The following is a 12,635-nucleotide window of genomic DNA, read 5'->3' as shown; positions in this document are numbered from 1 at the left end:
CCAACATTCATAACAACAAGCAAAATACCACAACAATAAACGTAATCCATTCACTTTATCCTCATTTGGCAATTTCACTCCAAATTCTCCATATTCATGACCAAAGTTCACTATTGAGTTCTTTCACATATAATACTCGTTCCATGTTCTAAATATCATTTATAACGTATTTATGATCTCAACATATCCATTTTCATGATTTATTTCAACTACTACTCAACATTGACACTATTCACCCATTTATGACCCATTTTCCATACTCTTCTACAATCCAAGTGTTTCAACCTAACAACACTTCAAATAACATGGGAAAGTCATGAAACTCACCTTAGATGATGGAGGAATAAGCCTTGAATGGTAATACAGCTTTCTCACCAAAACCCTATTTCACCTTTCTTGAGATTTCTTGAGTTGGATGACTTTAATGAGGTTTCCTTCACTCTTGATTCACTTCAATTCTTGTTGTTGATCTTGATTTCCTTGGTTTTTCTTGTGGATGAAATATGTGGAAGGTTCTAGAGGTCTTGAGAGATGAAAGAAGTTGATGGAAATGAAATAAATGAAGTGGGATTACATTTAAAGACTTGGAACAATTTCAGTCATCGGGAGTTCCACGGACTGTTCCACGGTCCGTGGAACCTTGTGCTGGCCGTGGAACTGGTCGTGGTTCATGACCAGCCAGCCATCTTCTCTGCTGGCAGTTCCACGGACACATCCACGGTCCGTGGATCATGATGCTGTCCGTGGAACGTGGTCGTGGAACTCACAGTTCCACCGGAGTTGTTCCCGTCGTTTCGTTTGATCTCCAATCCTTATGGAACCTTCTTAGCACTTGTTTATCACTTCATTATTAATCTAGGGGACATTATAACTCTTCTCCAAAACATCCTTAAGGCATTATTAACTCAATACTCAAAATTTTGCCCGACACACTAACTTATAACTCGCTTCCCTTAACAACTTTCTTTCCTTAACTCGAATGTCTTTGGAAATCTTAATTAGGACCATTTAAGACTATTTCTTACTTATCCAAGCCTCCTACACATCATACCCCTCGTCAGTCTTTTCAGCACGTATGCTAAGGGGGATTTCCCAGGTGTAACAAATAAATTCCTTTTAAGTAAGGATATTTAAGTTTGGATTTAAAGATATCCAGGTAAAAATACTTTGTCCTTTTATGTATAAGGATGATATATCGGGTATATCCCGTCTAAAACAATGCCATGTTTTATATGTATAAGAAATGTATACTTATATATATATTTCTTTTATTTCATACATTGTCCACATTGATACTTTCCGATCAACCGTATGCCACCCGAATACCTTTTCTTCTAAAAACTCTTAATCATAAGTGCCTTTTATTCATTTTGAGTTAATCCGTTCAGTTTTTTTCCATGAAAACATTTTAATCCATATACTTATTAATGTGTGGACTTTGGACCCAAGAATCTGTTTTGTTTAAGTTGGGGCCTGGCCCAAAATCTATTTCATTCGTCCAGGTGGGCTCTAACCCAAAAGCTGTTTGTTTATGTCTTGTTCAAACTTGGTGGGCTTGGCCCAAAATCTCCTCTAATTTCCGCTTGAACTCTGGGCTTTGTCTATGTCCAGAAAGTGTTCTCATATCCGCAAAAAATTGATTTCATACTTGGTTTTAAAGAGAAACTGTTTAAGTTTATATTGAAAAGTTATTGTCAACTGCACTTGAAAATGAGTTTGTGATGTTGAAAAGAGTTAGTTTCGTATTTAAGCATATGTTTTGAAAATTAGTTTCGCTTATTACTCGCCAAATTCCAGAAAAAGGAAGGGTTCTATCTCGAGTTTTGAAAATCGTTTGAGGGTGCCTAAAGTAAAAAACTAAACGACATAAGCGTCGTTGTCCTAAGATGGCTAGTTCATACCATAAAGGGTTTCAATAATATAATGTGTTTTTACAATCAATCAAATACAACAAGTACATTTACAAGTGAAAAAATGCAGAAAATTAAAGAGGAGGTTAGGCTAGGGGCGTACGAAGCCCCTAGTTAACTATTTTTACCCATGGTTAGGCCTTCTACGCTTTGCTATATCTCCGGGATGAGTGTAGCAAGTGGCCAGGGAAGGTAAAGAGAAGAAGGAGAAAAGGGGAAAAAGGTTAGAAATATTTTGTTGTACTTATCTTTATAAAAATGAACTAAGGCAAGCATATATACATGTCTATCAACAAGGTGTATACCTATATAAAAGTATCAGATTGAGACAATGCCAAATCGAATCCAGGAAATGGGCCTAGCAAGCCCAATCACATACGCATATCTTAAACTCCTAGTCAGGCTGAGGAAACAAGCCCAAATTTATCCCCTGGTATTAGCCCAAGGCTGAATAGGCCTTTCTATATCCATTTGGAAGTCTGGACATTATACTCAAGCTGACAGATTCCATATGTTAAGGCCCATGAGAATCCTATTTGATTTTAACTTTTATATACACTCATATGCATATGATATACCATCTGATGTACATTTGACATGCATATCAGATGTGTATACCTGGTATACATATGATAAAACCAATTATTACCTACATAAAAGACTAAGTCTTGTAAAGCTCATGTATATATCAAGTGTACGCCCTTGTTTTTTTAAATTTAAGTAATTAACTAACCCACCTATTTCAACTAATCTAATTCAAACTCTTTTTATTATCATGATTAAATTACATTAGGCTGGGTCAAAACAACTGTAATCCCTCCAAGTATCACCTTATTCCTATGGTTCAATTACCATTATCAGTCATTAACTTAAGTTGACTGTACGGAATTGGGTTGCAAGCAACTCCAAGTTTTTTCCAAGTTTCCTTTAAGCCTTAGACTCTATTAACCACCTAATAAATTCACATTTATCACCCTGATGCCAAACAAGACCTAAGTCCTAATTTAGACTCCAACATAACCAACAGGATGCCCAACATACTTCAGAATTGCATAGTGTGAATATACAGTCTTAAATGAGTCAAACAGGTCCCTAAACTTGATGCGAGTAACCACAACAACAACTATATTATTTAATAAGGCTAAACAGGTAAACACAAGCTCAAATAGGTATCATAACATATAGTCAGACATTCAGCTACCAACAGGGGCACTCAATACCATTTTTTGCAATGTAAAGACATAACGCCATGACATGAACAACAGGAGAAGACCTTGAATCAACCCACAGACCTATGTTGAACTAAGGTTAAATCTGCATAAGACTCTTACTATCATTTTTCCATGTTTTTGGAGATCAGACACTATAAGTGAATTAGGACCAACCTTATTGGAACAAAAATCATTTGAAAACCATCCTAAGGAAACAGATTCACTTCTTGGACCAAATCCCTTGTTCTAATGAGAGAAAGAATCAGGTTAATGCATGAGTGTAGTAAGTTTCACCCTATGAATTTGCAAGGCCTGTCATGACAAACTTGTTTTTTAGATAAAGCATTACTTGAATCAAGTTATACTTGATTCTTTCCAGATCTTTTTCTCTCCATAGTGTCTTTAAAAAGAATTCCCATGTCAAGTGGCTTATAAAATGCTCATTCATACACATGAACCCCTCATACTATCATTAGACCCATTAAACTAAAAGTGAGACAGTTTTTGAAAACCATACTAACCACACTTTAACTTCTCAAGATCAGATCAACAATACCAAGCTAGAATAGGTCTAGTTCTATCTATTTATTAGGCATGTCACCTTATTATTGAACACCTATTCCAACCAGACATTTTAATACCCTTAGCCTCACCTAATTTTGGGACTGACTTCTTCAAAATAAACAAATTGTGTGCTAACAGATTTAGAACAGGTCCCTTAAGGCCATTTCACTCATTTGCCAAGTCTAGCAAAGGGGAGTTAGTCATTTTTTACACATAAGTTCACCTTATTAGTCTATTGTACTTGTCAAGCCCTTCTTGAAATTTGTACTTAATCCTAGGTGGTTACATTGAGGTTCAAACTCAAAGAAAAACATCATCATAATTACTATCATTCAAATTTACAAGTTAACAGACCATTCTCATACCTTTACCAATCAGAATCAATTTAAAATTAGCATTTTTAGTTTCAATCATAAACTAGAATCTACTAAATCTTACTTTAGACAACTAGATATGAAAGCTAAACTCAATTTTTGACAAAAAAACAAGACTCAACAGGATAGAACTAACCATTAACAGTGTCAAACTTAAACTAGAATTCATTGAACCCTCATGCATAATCTACTCTACATAATCAGACGTAAGAAACTAAAATCAATATTTGCTAAACAATGTCTCCACATGGTTACACTAAGACATCTAATCACAATCAAGGAAATATAAATACATACAAGCACATAACTAATATGAACAGTTAACAACTAACCAAACACTACTAAAACATCTAAATTAATCAAGAACTAATCTAATCAAGAAGTAAAGGAAAATTAATAACAAGATAAAAATTACCTTTTTGAAGTGCAGCTGAATATCGAGAATGGACTTGGAGCCTTCGTGCTTCCCAAACTAGGTCTCAGCCACAAACAACAAGAAAATAAAGAGTAAAAATTATTTAACTAAACACTTGAACTAAAAAACCAAGTTTAACGTAGATTTGCTTTTTAAAACCCTAGTTCAAGCTTTTTTTACTCTGTAAATCGAGAGCACTCTTTTTCTTTGTGAAATGGAGGTCTATTTATGGAACCACGAATTGATGCGAAACCCTAGTCTTTTTGATGAGGGACTTTGCAAAATTCTGGAAATTTTCCTTTGTTTTTTACATTATACGATCAAGATTTAAACAAAACAACAAATAAATGGTCTGATTTCCTCCACTTGAGATCGATTGGGGTCATAGTGCATGGACCAATGAGATTTTAGAATTCAAAATCAAGCCAAGACCTTAATGGGATTTGTCCTTGTTGTTCGTAGAAAAGCAAAAAAGAAGAGGAAAAATGGGTGTTATACCTTGTTTTGATCCAACTGTGGTGGAGATAGGATGGTATCATTGATTGCATTGCCTCAAATAGCCATACCAGGCCTGGTAAAAGCCTGGTGGCTCTAAAATTTGCCAAATTTAGATGGAGGATGACGAAGAGATAGAGGGATTTTAGTGGCAGCGCTAGGATTTTCTCAAACCCTAGCTGAAAATGGCAAAAAATGTGTTTGTGTGTGGTTAGGTTTATATATTATGGGTGAGCTGGGACGGGTCCGGTCGGTTTGGATTTGGCCTGGCTGACAAAATGAAGGGGAGAGGTACATGGCCCAAATATATATGTGTTATGAGTGATATACACATATATATATGTGTATACACGCGTATACACATGTATATCTGAGGAGAGGCATTCATGCCATTTATCTAATAGTTGAAATTGCAAATATGACCAACAATTAAGCATTCTGAACATAGCCGAATTAAAATCAATTAACCAATTACCCTTTAACAAAACGGTCAAATGCACAAATTGACTAATTATTGCAATAATGGCCTTAATTAAAAAGTAGCAGATAAGTGGCTATTTCTTAATATAGCCGTAACTAACATATAACAATTAATTTCAAATGTAACCACAATTAACCAAATGATTAATTGTGACCCATTTAAATCACAAATGCACAAAAAATGCAATTTTAAAATTGAGGGTTATTTTATTTAATTAATCAATTTTCTTGAATCAACGGAGTAAATATTTATTAATTTGACACTGGTAATTTAATTATTTGAATAATGTTTTTGAGCTATTTTCTGATTAATTTAACAAGAACTTTAATATTAATAATAAAAATATTTAAAACATTTTTGTATGACTTACAATATATATCTGCATTTATTTTTCCAGATGAAATGGCAAAATATTATCAAAATAATTTTGTAAAAATCAATTTTGACTCATAAATATACATACTTCACTCTGTTTAAGATCCGAGAATTCTGGGCAATTAAATAAAATCACGGAAGGTCAAAAATTAGGTGTCAACAACTACCCGTTCGGTGTTCGGGAATGGCGGGACCATCTTTGAGCAATGAAATTTGACAAACCCTAATTTTTGAATGACCCATTTCAAACTACTTCTCTTTTTTATGCGATTTTCAAAGATGTGGCCGAACCCTGGTTCTTGGGTTTCCTACATATCTCAGGTTACTTGAGAACTCAGGCCACTTGTAGTTCGACTCAATTAGACTTCTAAATGCAAACTTAAGCAAATTTTGGCTTTCTCGATTGTCGAAATCGAGAAGGCCGGAGTGATTTGTTCGGAGTGTGACTGATTCTCTGGTATTGAGTTGCCTACATATCCCCGACCTTGGGAATCAAGTCACTTGTAGTTCGACTAGATGGGAGGAAAAGGGTATCGCTTATGCGGGAACGCCTTCGGACTTCCCGGTGTGTGCCCTACCCGTTGCAGGTTTTTATAATTTTTTTTTAAGAAATTAAATTTGTGGCTGAGTATGGGATTGGATGGCTCCAAGTCCTGGCCGGAGAGCTTGACTCTCATGGGCACCCTATCTCGACCGACTGAGTAAGAAAAAGTTTCATGTTTGCTCCGCATGAGTCTGGATTTGGTTCAATTGGCCTGCTCTTCCTTTGGCGGCTCCGTACTTGTTTCCATGTCTCGGCAGCATTGCGGTTGTATGAAGTGGCTTGTGTCTATATGAATGCCTTCTTGGCATGGCACTTTTGGTAGTGTAGATGCTCGTTCGTATGCATAGCCCTCTTGGGTTACTAATATTCGTAAATACTTCAGATGTTGGCCCTCTCGGCGAAAGTAAACATACTTGTAGATGGATGGCCCTTCCGGCATGCAGATGCTTGTATGAATGGCCCTCTCGATGAAAGTAAATACTTAAGGATGATGGCCCTCTCGACGTGCGGATGTTGGTATGAATGGCCCGCTCGGCGAAAGTAAATACTTGTAGATGATGGCCCTCTCGGTATGTAAATTTTTGTATGAATGGCCCTCTCAGCAAAAGTAAATACTTGTATGAATGATGGCCCTCTCGGCGAAAATAAATACTTGTGTGAATGATGGCCCTCTCGACGAAAATAAATACTTGTATGAATGATGGCCCTCTCAGCAAAAATAAATACATGTATGAATGATGCCCTCTCAGTGAAAATAAATACTTGTATAAATGATGGCCCTCTCGGCAAAGTAAATGACATATATAACCCTTGTGGCTGGATCATCTTTCTTTCGTCCGTAGTGTTGACTGTGACCCTTGTGGTCAGATATGTCCTTTTGTCTATTTGTGTGACCCTCGTGGTCTGATATGTCCTTTTCGTCTATTTGTGACCCTTGTGGCCAGATATGTCCTTTTCGTCCATTTGTGTGACCCTCGTGGTCTGTATGTCCTTTTCGTCTATTAGTGACCTTTGTGGCTAGATATGTCCTTTTCGTCCATTTCTGTGACCCTTTGCGGTATGTCTCTTATACTTGTCATCAAGCTCATTTTCTTTGTCTTATATTGCGTCAGACTAATTATTTATTTTTAGAAAATCTAACGACGAAGTTAAGAAATATTTATTATTATATTTTTGAAAGTCTGTTCAAATTTAATGTCATGACATGTGCTTCCGAATGAAGCTCTCCGGTCCTCCGGGAGGTCTTGGTGTTGAATTTTTCTGAACCGGTAGAATTTTTGAGATCCTTTTCAAAAATTCTACCCCAGTTTCAGGTTTTGCACTAGCCGATTTTTGCGCTGTTTTGATACGAAGGAATTTTTGGGGTTCCATAAAAAATTCTACCCTAGTGTGTGGTCTGCGTCGATTGTCTTCTTTGTCGATTATCCTGAAAGGAATTTTTGAGGTCTCCTCAAAAAATTTGCCCCAGTTTAGGGTTGGTATTGGATGATTCTGGCACTGCTTCTAGTACTTCGGAATTTTGAGGTTTTTCTCAAAATTCTGTATCCCTGAGGCTTCCTAGGGGTTCCTTGGGTTTTTTTTTTGTGACGACCGAGCTTAGAGAGCGCCTACATATCCTGTCGCAGTAGGAATCAGGTTGAACGTAGTTCGGAATAAAGATAATTTGGCTTTTTTTCTATTAATGCAACCGGGTCCGATGTGGACTGCCTACGTATCCCACGAGGCGAAGTCAGGTCATTGCGTAGATCTCCGTGAATTTGGCAGTGGTGACATCTTTGTACGAACTTACAGCAGTCGTGCTCCATGGTCATCCAGTAACATCCTGTTCTCAAGATATTCTTGGCCAGGATGATTCCATTCGTGTGGGGTCCATAGGCCCTAGCATGTACCTCCTTTAGTAGCTTCGTGGCCTCTCCGGTGTCTATGCATCTGAGTAGACCAAGGTCGGGCATCCTCTTGTACAGTACCTCCTTGTTCAGGAAAAATCCATTGGCTAGCCTCCTGATGGTTTTCTTTTGATTACCCGTACTGTCCTGCTGGTATTCTCCCTTTTCCAGGTAGGCTTTGATGTCAGTGTACTAGGGTTTCCCATTTGGCTCCTTCTCGACGTGGGTGCAGTGAGCCTGTTCTTCCTTCAATCTTATCTCTAGTGGGTCGATATGACTACTCCCGGGGTGATGAACTATGGATGCTATTGTGGTCAAAGCATCGGCGAAGCCCTCGGGGTATGTTTGAAATCGATCTTCATGAACCTCCCGCATAGCCTTTGTACCAGGTTCACGTATGGTAGGATCTTGTCATTCTTGGTAGCCCAATCTCCCTTTACTTGGTGAATAAGTAGATCAGAATATCCTATTACTAACATCTCTCGAACATCCATGTCTATTTCCATCCTGAGACCGAGAATACATGCTTCGTATTCGCCCTTGTTGTTAGTTCATCAAAAATTGAACTTCGCAGCTATTAGGTAGTGTTGCCTTGATTCTGACATCACTACTGCTCCTATTCATGATCCTTTATAATCGTCTGCTCTATCAAAAAATAGTCTCCATCCTGAGTATGGCTCGACTACTTCCTCTTTTACTACTAGCACTTCCTCGTTTGGGAAGAAGGTTCGTAACGGTTTGAATTCTTCATCGACGGGACTCTCTGCTAGCAAATCGGCTAGTGCTTGTCCCTTAACCGCTTTCTGTGCCATGTACACAATGTCGAACTCACTTAGTAGCATTTGCCACTTGGCCAGGTTTCCTATGGGCATCGGTTGTCGGAAGATGTACCTCAGAGGATCCATCTTGGAAATGAGGTGGGTGGTGTACACCGATAGATAATGTCTTAGTTTCTGGGCGACCCACGTCAGGGTGTAGCATGTCTTTTCTACGAGGGTGTACCTTGCCTCGCAGGATGTGAACTTCCTGCTTAAATACTAGATGGCATATTCCTTCTTACCACCCTCGTTATTTTGGGCCAACATACACCCAAAAGCATTCTCCGATGCAGACAAGTATAGCAACAGAGGGCTCCCTAGCCTAGGCGGCACTGAGACGGGAGGATTAGAGAGGTATCTTTTGATTGTATTGCTAGCATTTCTTCATCCACTTGGTTGAAGCGTCCTTCTTCAACAACTTAAGTATCGGTTCGACGATTACGGTCGACTGGGCTATGAACCGTCCGATGTAATTCAACCTTCCTAAGAAGCTCATAACCTCTTTCTTGGTTTTGGGAGATGGCAACTCCTGGATTGCCTTAATGTTGGTGAGGTCCAACTCAATACCTCTTCAGCTGACTATAAACCCTAACAATTTTCCCACGGGCACTCCAAATACGCATTATGTTAGGTTTAACTTCAATTGAACGTGTGAAGTCTGTCGAAGAACTTTCGCTGGTGGGCGGTGTGCTCTGAGCTTTCTCTTGATTTAATGATGACATCATCCATATAGACTTCGATCTCTCGATTTATCATATCATGGAATAGGGTAGTCATTGCCCTCATGTACGTGGCACCAACATTCTTGAGGCCGAATGGCATTACCCTGTAATGGTAGACTCCCCTGGGGGTTATGAAAGCTGTTTTCTCAGTGTCCTCCTTGCTCATGAGTATCTGGTGATACCCAGCATAACAATCTATGAACGATTGAAGTTCGTACTTGGCATAATTATCGATGAGGATATGGATGTTTGGGAGAGGGAAATTATCTTTTGGACTAGCTCGGTTGAGATTGCGATAGTCCACACATTTTCGGATCTTCCCCATCCTTTTTCGGGTAAGGCCTTTGTGTTGGCCAGCCACGTGGGGTAGGTCTTTACCTCTACTATCCCAAACTTGATTTGTTTTTTGACTTTGTCCTTTGTTCGAATACATAAGTACGGTTTGAACTGCCTGGTATTTTGCTTGACCGGGGTGAAACCCTCCTTGATAGGCAGTATGTGGGCTACTATGTCGGGGTTGAGCCCTAGCATATCGGCGTATGACCAGGCAAAGACGTCTACATATTCTCTTAGCAGGGCCACCAGTTCCTCTTTCTGTGGTGCCTCCAGGTGTGCGCTTATCCGTGTTTCTTTGACGGTTTCTTCATCCCCAAGGTTAACCACTTCGGTCTCATCCTTGTTGGGTTTCTCCCTATCTTCCAACTGTTCTACCTCGTCCATGAGGCCTTCTGGCATCATTGCTTCTTCATCGTACTCCTCGTACTCTTGCTCATCATTCGTCCCATTCGTTTCGCGACATGTCATGACGTTTTTAGTAGTTTTATTATTATTATTATTATTATTATTATTATTATTATTATTATTATTATTATGAGGAGCCAAGAGTGGGATGAAATTCCAGTTGTTCAAACGCTTTCCCGGCCTCAGATAGTGGGTGCTTCAACGCATTTCTCCAGAACCACGTGGCAATCTTCTTCTCTAAACAGAATCTCGAGGCTCTCATCAACCTTTCCATCTACGGGCGTCGACAATCAAACCAAAAATAACTGGTACAAGTTTGGAATTGGCTGGGGAAGTAACTATCGGAGACGATGGATACTCAAAGGCTATTGGGGTATTAGGATCTCCTTAATAAGGGGGGAAGAACTTATTAGACTTGAAAGAAATTATGACGTTCTCAAACACCAGAAGAAAAAAATTTATCAGCTCGGGGCCAGGGTTCGAGGCGTATCAGCATATCAGGAAGGTATCAGAAAGAAGTAGAAACAAATTGGAAAACGAATTGGAAATAAGTGTACCATGAGGCAGACATAGGAAGAAAGTATGGAAGACACCTTAAGAGAATGCTTCATGCCGACATGAGCTACGACGTTTCTAGACCATGGTTTGAAACCCCTGAATCGGGCAAAATTTTATCGTACCTAAGTATGCAGCGACAGGTCCTAAAAGGGTAGTAAAGAGAGCAAGAAAGGTTTCTAAGTCAAATTCACAAGAATGACAGAAAGGATGACGAATCCAAGGATGACAACAAAAAGGGGATTTTAGCACCGGAAGGGATAACAATCGTAGCAAAAGGGCCAATGATTGGTAGTTTAGTAATTTTCCAAGGAGAGGAAGAACGCTGCTCTTATAAATAGAAATAAAAGAGTTCACCGGATGTTAGAAAACATTTCATGGATCACTAATTATACTGAACGTGAGAGCATATGCTATGGAATTATATGAACCGCCAACGTGAAGTTACGCCCAACTACAATTGTAAAAAGGCCTCATCAGAAAGCCAATAAAGAATAATAACGGATGAAGTGACCGCCGGTACAAGGAAATCGAAGCTATATATATATATATATATATATATGTTGTAAGAGAGTCATAAAGGAGTGAAAATTGTTGTAGCCCTATGCTTCTGGGTTGTATTGCGAGATTTGAGGGAAGGTGGTAAAAGAAACAGTTGTGGCAGGAGCTCAAAAATGTGGCGAGCTACGAATTTAGTTTAACTCGGATTATGAGTTTTCCATAAGCGCAACTGTACTGCGAAGGATAGTAAATGGTGAAGAAACATTACGTACGTACGTATTTTGGATATTGATATAGGCTTTCGGTCTTGAAAGGAGCGGGAAAATAGCTTAAGGAACATAACCATTATACTCACTAGCGACAAAGTCATGTTGGATAAACACTCGGAATGTAAGGCTAAGAGAGATAGTAACAAGGATGTAAAGGATTAGAGAGCCTGACCAATGAACTACAAGGAGTCAGTACTATGTATATCTAAGATCAACAGGTATAAAGAGGATAGCCCGAGATGGCACGAAAGGAGTAAACGCAAAGAGAACGCCGTATATGAGAATGGTAGTTGCCCACTAATAGGGAAACAAGGAGCGAGAAAAAGAGAATACTTACAGGACGATGAATAGTCACGGCCCGGCAAGTCAAGACTACGATAATGGAGGCAGGACGAGAGTGAGATACTAGTAAATTTTTGATCACATACATGAGGGCAAAGAAGTGAAAGAAGTTAATCAAGGCAATAAAGGAGTTAAGGAAGAATGAGAAGGGCCGACCCAATTTATAGTTCAAGTACATGGTAATCAGACCCTAAAGGAAGAATAACCATTCTAACAAAAATTTTGCCTCCAGGTCGGTGTTGAGTTTACAAACTGCAACATTCGAGGAAGAATGTTTCTAAGGGGGGAAGGATGTTACACCTCGAAAAATTTCGCGCTACAAGATCGTAGACGACGTGGTACGAGCTCGGAAAAGAGTAAAATCATACAAGGATTAGGGATGAAGATTAGGTGATCTAAGTCTAAGAATATATACACATATGACATTTGGGG

At 38.9% G+C, this 12,635-nt stretch overlaps 1 long non-coding RNA gene across 1 annotated transcript; it reads right to left on the bottom strand.

Moving 5' to 3' along the window:
• Positions 1-1,898: 1,898 nt before the first annotated feature.
• LOC132037838 (uncharacterized) lies at positions 1,899-5,222 on the bottom strand. The gene is made up of 2 exons (XR_009410049.1): positions 4,973-5,222; positions 1,899-4,537 (listed from the first exon to the last, which is right to left on the bottom strand). It is a non-coding gene; the product is annotated as an uncharacterized LOC132037838 (long non-coding RNA).
• Positions 5,223-12,635: the final 7,413 nt, after the last annotated feature.

The sequence above is a fragment of the Lycium ferocissimum genome, chromosome 11 (assembly GCF_029784015.1).
Source record: "Lycium ferocissimum isolate CSIRO_LF1 chromosome 11, AGI_CSIRO_Lferr_CH_V1, whole genome shotgun sequence".
NCBI lineage: Eukaryota > Viridiplantae > Streptophyta > Magnoliopsida > Solanales > Solanaceae > Lycium > Lycium ferocissimum.
This window is presented reverse-complemented; position numbering and strand designations above follow the sequence as displayed.